This window comes from Trachypithecus francoisi, unplaced genomic scaffold, assembly GCF_009764315.1.
Source record: "Trachypithecus francoisi isolate TF-2019V2 unplaced genomic scaffold, Tfra_2.0 Lachesis_group12, whole genome shotgun sequence".
Lineage (NCBI taxonomy): Eukaryota > Metazoa > Chordata > Mammalia > Primates > Cercopithecidae > Trachypithecus > Trachypithecus francoisi.
Genome location: NW_022681457.1, coordinates 22576382 through 22583544, shown reverse-complemented (window position 1 = coordinate 22583544; position 7163 = coordinate 22576382). Strand labels below are relative to the sequence as shown.

The window sequence follows — 7163 nt, the reverse complement described above, 5'->3', positions numbered from 1 at the left end:
ATATATTTATTAAAAATCTGATAACTAGACAAAAGGGATCCGTTTTAAAGGAAAAAAATTGCTAAATACTGTCAGAAGAAAAAGGCGAGTGAGAACAAATGACCCGCACAAGTGCCTATGACAATTTCTCTCCTTGGGCTGTTGCAGAGCTGACAAGGTGGGGGTTGGTGAGGGAGGGAGGGACAGAGGGAAGAAACAGATTAAAAGTGTCACCTCCGGCCAGGCGCGGTGGCTCACGCCTGTAATCCCAACACTTTGGGAGGCCGAGGCGAGTGGATCACCGGAAGTCAGGAGTTCGCGACCAGCCTGACCAACATGGTGAAACCCCGTATCTACTAAAAATACAAAAAATTAGCCGGACGTGATGGTGGGCGCCTGTGATCTCAGCTACCTGGGAGGCTGAGGCAGGAGAATTGCTTGTACCCGGGAGGCGGAGGTTGCAGTGAGCCGAGATCGTGCCATTGCACTCCAGCCTGGGCGACAAGAGCGAAACTCAGTCTCAAAAAAAAAAAGTGTCAGCTCCCCATCTGCAAAGGTCTGGCCTCCCGAAAGCTCAGGAAACGGTGGTGGCTATTTTCATTTTTTTTTTTTTTAAAGGGAATAAAGGGGAAATAAAACAGAAAAGATATATCTCCCTTTTTGCGCCAACAGCTCGACTCCTCTCCACAAAAAACAAAACAAAACATATATATATATATATATGTTAAATCACAGGTACAAAACCCAATCCACACGCATCCTGTGAAGCTTCTGCTGTCAACTCGATTCTATTTGGCGAGTTGCACTAAAGGAGATAGGATCTTGAAAAATCAATCCGTGCTCGCGCCCCCGCGCTGCCGCCGCCGCAGCCGCCGCAGTGGCCTCAAAATTAGCGGCTCCGAGGACATTTTTTGCCGCAGTGCACGTCCGCCGTAACCACCGAGCACTCGGGTGAATAATGGAAGTACAGTGTGGAGACAATCAAGTTGATTTATCACGCAAAATAATTCACTGCTTCAGTCCAGTTCTTGGTCCTGTCACTTTAAATCACAAACGCGCGCATACACAGATCCATAGGCGCCCACACATGCACGGTACACGTGTGTGTGAGTGTGTGTGTGTGTGTGTGTGTGCACGTGTGTGCGCGCGCGCGTCAGAGCCAAGTGGAATGATTCCAGATTGCTTCACGTATATGAAGGGGGGGAAAGAGCCCGTCACCCCAACCCCCTACCCCAACTTTTGCAGCCTGGACAAGTGGTCTGTAATGCAGCTTGGCGCAAAATAAAAGTCTGAACAAAACTAGACTGTGAGACTAGCACGTCCTAGAGTGGAATTGACTGAGGTTAACGCAGAGTCTGTAAGGACTCTACAGACTCGGATCATTTGCAGGCAAACTAAAATTCCCTTTTTTAAAAAAGAAAAAGTCATTAATTGGGTTCCGATCTAAAATACTGCTCTTAAAATGCGCTCACATGTTGAAGACTCTGAGTTTGCAAGTTCTCGAGTAAACATCTGGTGAAGACATTCCAGGAACACATCTGAAAGGAAGAAAGGAGTAAGACAGCCCATTCTTTATGTATCTTGGGCCAAAAATGGGTTGCTAAAACTTTTTTTGAAGTGTGCTTTTTGTCTAAATACTTTTTATCAACTCTAAGGAGCAGTGTGGTTTGGGGGAAGTAGACTGAACTGAGTGAATTGGAAATAGACGGAGTCCTGGCTTCCTTGTAATCTCCGGCAAGTCTTTCTTTTGCTATGTCCGCCCTCCCCGCTCCCCCCGCCCCCGCCCTTTCCTCATCTGTATAATTGCAGAGGGTAAATGATGTGGTTTCTAAAGTCTTTTTTTTGCACAGACAATCCGTGATTCTATCTAAGAGGAAATAATGATGGGGGAGGGGGTTAATGTGGAGAGAAAAAGAGGTCACATTCCTCAGGTGGCATCTGTTTGAACTGAAGATGATGAAAGTGGTGAGTCCAGTATGCATAAGTCCTTAACAATCAAGATTGTCTGTGTTAACAGCTGTTATTGTCCTAGCTCTGCAGTACATATAGCATATGAGTGCTCTTTGAGAATGACAATTTAATCATATATTTTCTGGGGGAGGCGAAAAAGACCATTTTCAAGGATCAGCCAAAAGGATATAGGGATTGGAAGAATTTTCAATGTTCTTGTTTATTTATGATCTGTATATAAAATGCATTGAATCACTTGGATAGTTTATGGAAAGTAACTTTTCAGTGGGTGAGAGTTCTTCTGTGCCAGGTTGGCTGTCTAGATGGACCAAATTAATGGGATTAATTACTTCCTGTCTACTTTTTCAGAAAACAGCTCCAAGCAGGATCACATGCAGGGATCACTGTTCAAAACCCCTCTTGTCTGTGTAGTCAGTGGTCAAGAGCACAGGTGTTGCAGCCAAACCACTAGCTAGTTTTAACATACACTGGCTAAGTAATAGTAGGCAAATTACTTAGTTTATTTGTGCCTCGGTTTCCTACATTTATTAAATGGAGATTAAAACAGCAACTAATTCATAGGGCTGTTGTCAGAATTAAATGAGTTATCATATTAAAGTGCTTAGAGCAGAGCATGGCACGTGTAGCAAACAGCTCAATGAATCTTAGAGGTTATTATTACTCCAATGTAAACACAGGGAAAGCAAGGTCAGATATAATAGGGGGATCTTTGAACTGCTCCTGGATTTCCACTAAGGCCTCTAAGCAGTTTATTTTATCTGGCTTTTATGATGTCAGTGTGAAGCAAAGAGCTCAGCAGTCTTTATTATTATTAAGAATAGGCCAGAACATTCCCTACCAACTCTGTTCCCATACATGGAATGCTTAAGCAACTATGGAGAATTCTCCACTTGACCAGATCAATGCAAATATGTAATGTTGGTTGTATATGTTAACTGCATACTTATTAATGTGTGATTATTCAGGTGGGAGGAAGCCAAGGTTTCCTTTGGAGAGAAGTTTCCAAGCCATGTTCCTGTTGCGATGCTTTCTTTCCTGCACAACTTGTTACCTCAGGCCTAGTCTGTCACTGAATTATGAAGAAGTATAAACAATCCCAGGTCTCAGGTATGCTCCCTTTGTGTCATTATTAGTTTAGACTGAAAGAAGGACATCCTGAATTTCTCTTTCTCTTAAGGACCCCCAGAGTGCTCACTTGAACGAGGCTTTAGGAAGGGTCAAAGGAATGAAATGCTTAAGGGAGCAATTCTGCTAGTGTTTGCAATTTGGGATTGGAGGCAAGCTGCAGTTAAGCTTTATAGAGGAAGTAGAGATTAGGTGTTTCCAAAACAAGGTAGGCGCTGGCAGGCTGAGGTCATTGCTTGTTGGAAAGAAATGCCCCACTTCTTTCCTCCTTGCACTCTGCGAAGCCCCAGGTGCAGTAACTGTTTTACCAGGGGACGGCAGAGAGACTGCCCCGTCGAGGGCAGGCAGGCCTGGGACACCCAGTGTGGCATGGGACGCCAAGTTTAGTGGGTTGCAGCCCCCTGGGGTAAAGTTCTCCATTAGTAGAAAGCATCTTGCTGAGAGCGTCGAGAGAAAAATTTATTCATTCCAAGTGCTGGCGTAAACGTAGGACTCTGCTTGATCAATCTTACACAATTTTCAAAATAATGAATAAAAATAGAAGAGGATGTGCTACCTTCTCCTCCACCCGCCTGTCTCCCCTTGCACACTTGTGGGGCCAGGGTGAGGCTTTAGCAGGCAAGAACTCCCCACCCCATCTTCTCTGTCACACTCGCACACACCCCTTCGAAAGAGGCGCTGTAAGTATCAGAAGGGAAATCTAAGGTACTCATACTTCAAATAATTTCAGGAGCCCAGTGTGGGTGATCTGGAGGGTTTCATTTCTCGTCTGCAGCAACCTGGCATCCAGAAGTCGCGGGCGCTTGGCCTCGGAGCTCATCCCGAGACCTCCTGCGTCCGGGTGGGGACTCGGTGATTACTGTCCCTGGTGGCCCGCGGACATCCCCAGTTTCAGAGCTTTTAGGGGAATTTGAGAGTAAATAAATTCAATTCTGCTCTCCATCGCCACCCACCCGGACCACGGGGGTCTCCCACTGCAGGCCTCGAGAGGGACTGGAGTGAGGGCGGGTGCAGGAACCGAGCCTGAGGCTCAGGAGCTGCTCGGCAAGGTCACGACCGCGAGGCTGCTGGAGGAGACTGTGGAGCGCTGCAGCCGGGCGCCGCCCTCTGGTTCGGTGGCTGACCCCGCGCCGCGCCCCCTTCTCTGTCGCCCGCCTGGCGCATCCCAAGGGGAAGGAGGGGGCGACGCGGCAGAACCGATCCTTACTTTCATGGTGGCAGTTGAAACCCGCCGGGCTCCTGGGCGAGTTGTCCTGGATCAGATGCCCAACACAACTGAACTTTAAATAAAGGAGTTTCCTGCGCTGCCCCCTCTCCATAACGGCGACCTGTGAGAAACCTTTGTCGCCTTCCCTTTGCGTCTTTGAGCCCCGGGAACCTAGCCCGGACGGCCTCGTTCTCCACATTAATTCGTGGTCCACCAGCTCAGCAGCCAGTCCTCTCTGCTTGTTCTGGGGTGGCTTATAATGAAGGTAGCAACTTCAATGCTTTTTTCCCCCCTTTTGGAGGGAGGATTGTGTGAATTTAAAATCTCCTAGGCGTTCAAAACCAAAACCAAAACCAACCAAACAAAAACAAAACAAACATAAACCAAAAACAACAACAGCAACAAAAACACTGTCTTCACTGAAGTGGATAGCGGAGTCAATCCAAGCCTTCCTTGGGCCAGTCTTGCTCAGACAGTGGAGTTCCTGAATCTTTCAGGAAAACAGAGCCCCTTTCACCCGCTTCTGGAGGGGGACTTAATAAGACTGCAATATATTACCATGTTTAAAACGTTTTGCAGAAGCAAGATTTCCTAAAAACGACCTACCAGCGATGCACGGGAAAGCAAATCCGCTTACAGAGAGGGCCCGATCTGGAGGAAGAGGGGAAGGCAGGACCCAGCCCCAACTAAAACCCAGTACTTTCCAATTTTTGAAACATAGCACTCAATGCTGTGTGGCTATAGGATGGAGGGGTGATGGCCCCTGGAGCTGACAGGTTGCAGACCTTCCGGGCTGTTCTTTACTGCTTACTGGAAGTCTTCAGACTTCTTTTGGAGTAACGGTTCCCTCCAGCACCCAGAATTAAGTACTCCTCTTTTGTGTTTTGTGGGCATGTGTTTGCACCCTTAGTGAAGCTTATTCCCGCACTTGAAGTGGATAGTTCTTGTTCTTTAACTGGCAGTGAGTGGCCCCAGAGTGGGAATGTTAATGCCAGTGCAGACTAAGGTGTGTGTTTGTGCCTGGTTTGTTGTCTCGGGGAAACCGCCACCTTAATTATTTTGTGCTCAAAGTACCTGTGTTTTTAAAGTGAACTCAAGAGAAAAACTGCAGAGTTTGCAAGTTTTGTGATTCCTCAGGCCAGGAGAGCCTGCGAAGGTCTTGGATCCCTGTATCTCTGGGGCGAAAATAAGAATATATTGTGGAGAAAGCATAGCCTCCCAGCTTCATGAGGATAAGGCTGCTTTCTGTAAACCTTCAAACCACAGTGCACCAAGCCTCTACCCTCAACCCCTCTTCGAGAACAGAAATGCACTCCAAGCATTTCTGGTCCTCTTGAGGTTACCATGCCATTATGTGGCACCACCTGAAACTATCTCTTTGAATATTGATTACAACTTTTACAAAGTTTCTTGCCCTTTTCGCACCCTGATAAGTTGTACTTGTCCTATGTGTAATGCAAGCTTGCCTCTGAGCCCTTGACATGCTTTCAACCCCGGAATAGGAAGTATTCTAAAGGTTACATTTTAGTTTTAAGGGATAAAAATGTTGCTTTCATCCTGTTTACCGAGGGTGCCCAGTACCAAGTGGGCAAAGTGGTAGGAAATGCGGTCTCTGGGCTTTGCTGGTTGTCGGGAGGATAGTTCCGGCATATTAGTCCCTGTCTGCTTAAATGCCGACGTTAGGTACACGGGATGTCCTGCGACTGAGCCCTATTACTCTTACTCATCAGGTCCCGGCTCCAGCGCTGGGAACGCTCCGCACACCTGCCGATTTTAAAGCAGCAAATTCAATTCAGGCCATCGGAAGCGGGAGGGCCCGCTTTTCCTCTGGGGCTACAGCATGGAAGCAAGTGCTAGAACTTCACAAAAGGGAAAAAAACATTTTGCTTAAATCTGTTTCTTCTTAGGACGCACTTGGAGACCAGGCCCGCCAATATTCCAGTTAGAGTTAACGCTACCAGAAATGTGTAGTGCTTTAGGATTTCAACTTGGGACTCGTTGAAGACCAGAATGTTACAGTTAATCTTGCCTTTCTCTTTTTGTTTCCAACGCCCTATTTTCCCTTCAGTGTCTTTCCTCTTCGGTGTCCCTACCTCCTGAAATATAAAAGTTTAATAAAAACACCGCCCTATTTTATTTTTTAAAATAAAAGTTGACACTAAATTTGAGAGCTAGTGTTGCAACTAAGCTCTTCGGAAGTTTACCCATCTGTTCTCCAAACCTTTGCTGCCTGTAATGTCAACCACGATTCCTTCTTAAAATTCCCTAAAAGAAGTCTTTCAGTAAGTTTGAGAAAGTGTAATAAATGCTAATGGAGGTGGGGGGACTCCCAACTCTGATGGATTTTACTTTCTCGGATCAAGGAACAGGACTCCAAGCAAAAGAATAAACTTTATGTAGTTTATTTTTAAACTATTCTATTTTCAGTCGCGATTTTTCTTCCTTAGCTAAATTACTCAGCTTTGCTCAATTCCACTTTTACCTTTCCCCACACGTCCTCACTGACTCACTCAGCAGTTGTCACCGAGTGAGACCCTAGGTAGTGGGAAGGAGGCCCCCATAGATATGCTCCCCGGCTAAAGCGCTCAATTGAAGATCTGAGAAAATATCTTCAGAAACTACAAATGGAGCAAATCATTTTTCTAATCACTCAAGAGCTTCCACGGGAAGGACTCTGGAGGATGAGTGTCCTAATGCGGTGCTAATGAAAAGCCGCGGCTCTCCGGCCGAGCGCGGGACCATGTCCGCGGCGGAGCGGCCCTGGCTGGCGGCGGCCGCGCATTCCCTCCCCACCTGTCCGAGGTGGCACGGCGGCCGCGACGACTCAGGACGCCGCCGGGGCCACTCTCCGGTGCGTCGTCGTGCGACCCCGGACGTCCCC

The 7163-nt window shown here is 47.1% G+C and overlaps 1 long non-coding RNA gene across 1 annotated transcript; it reads left to right on the top strand.

Annotated features, from left to right (window-relative positions):
- Window positions 1-763: 763 nt before the first annotated feature.
- LOC117091998 lies at window positions 764-6594 on the top strand. The gene is made up of 5 exons (XR_004440594.1): window positions 764-1534; window positions 1635-1703; window positions 1830-1944; window positions 2916-3057; window positions 6190-6594. It is a non-coding gene; the product is annotated as an uncharacterized LOC117091998 (long non-coding RNA).
- Window positions 6595-7163: the final 569 nt, after the last annotated feature.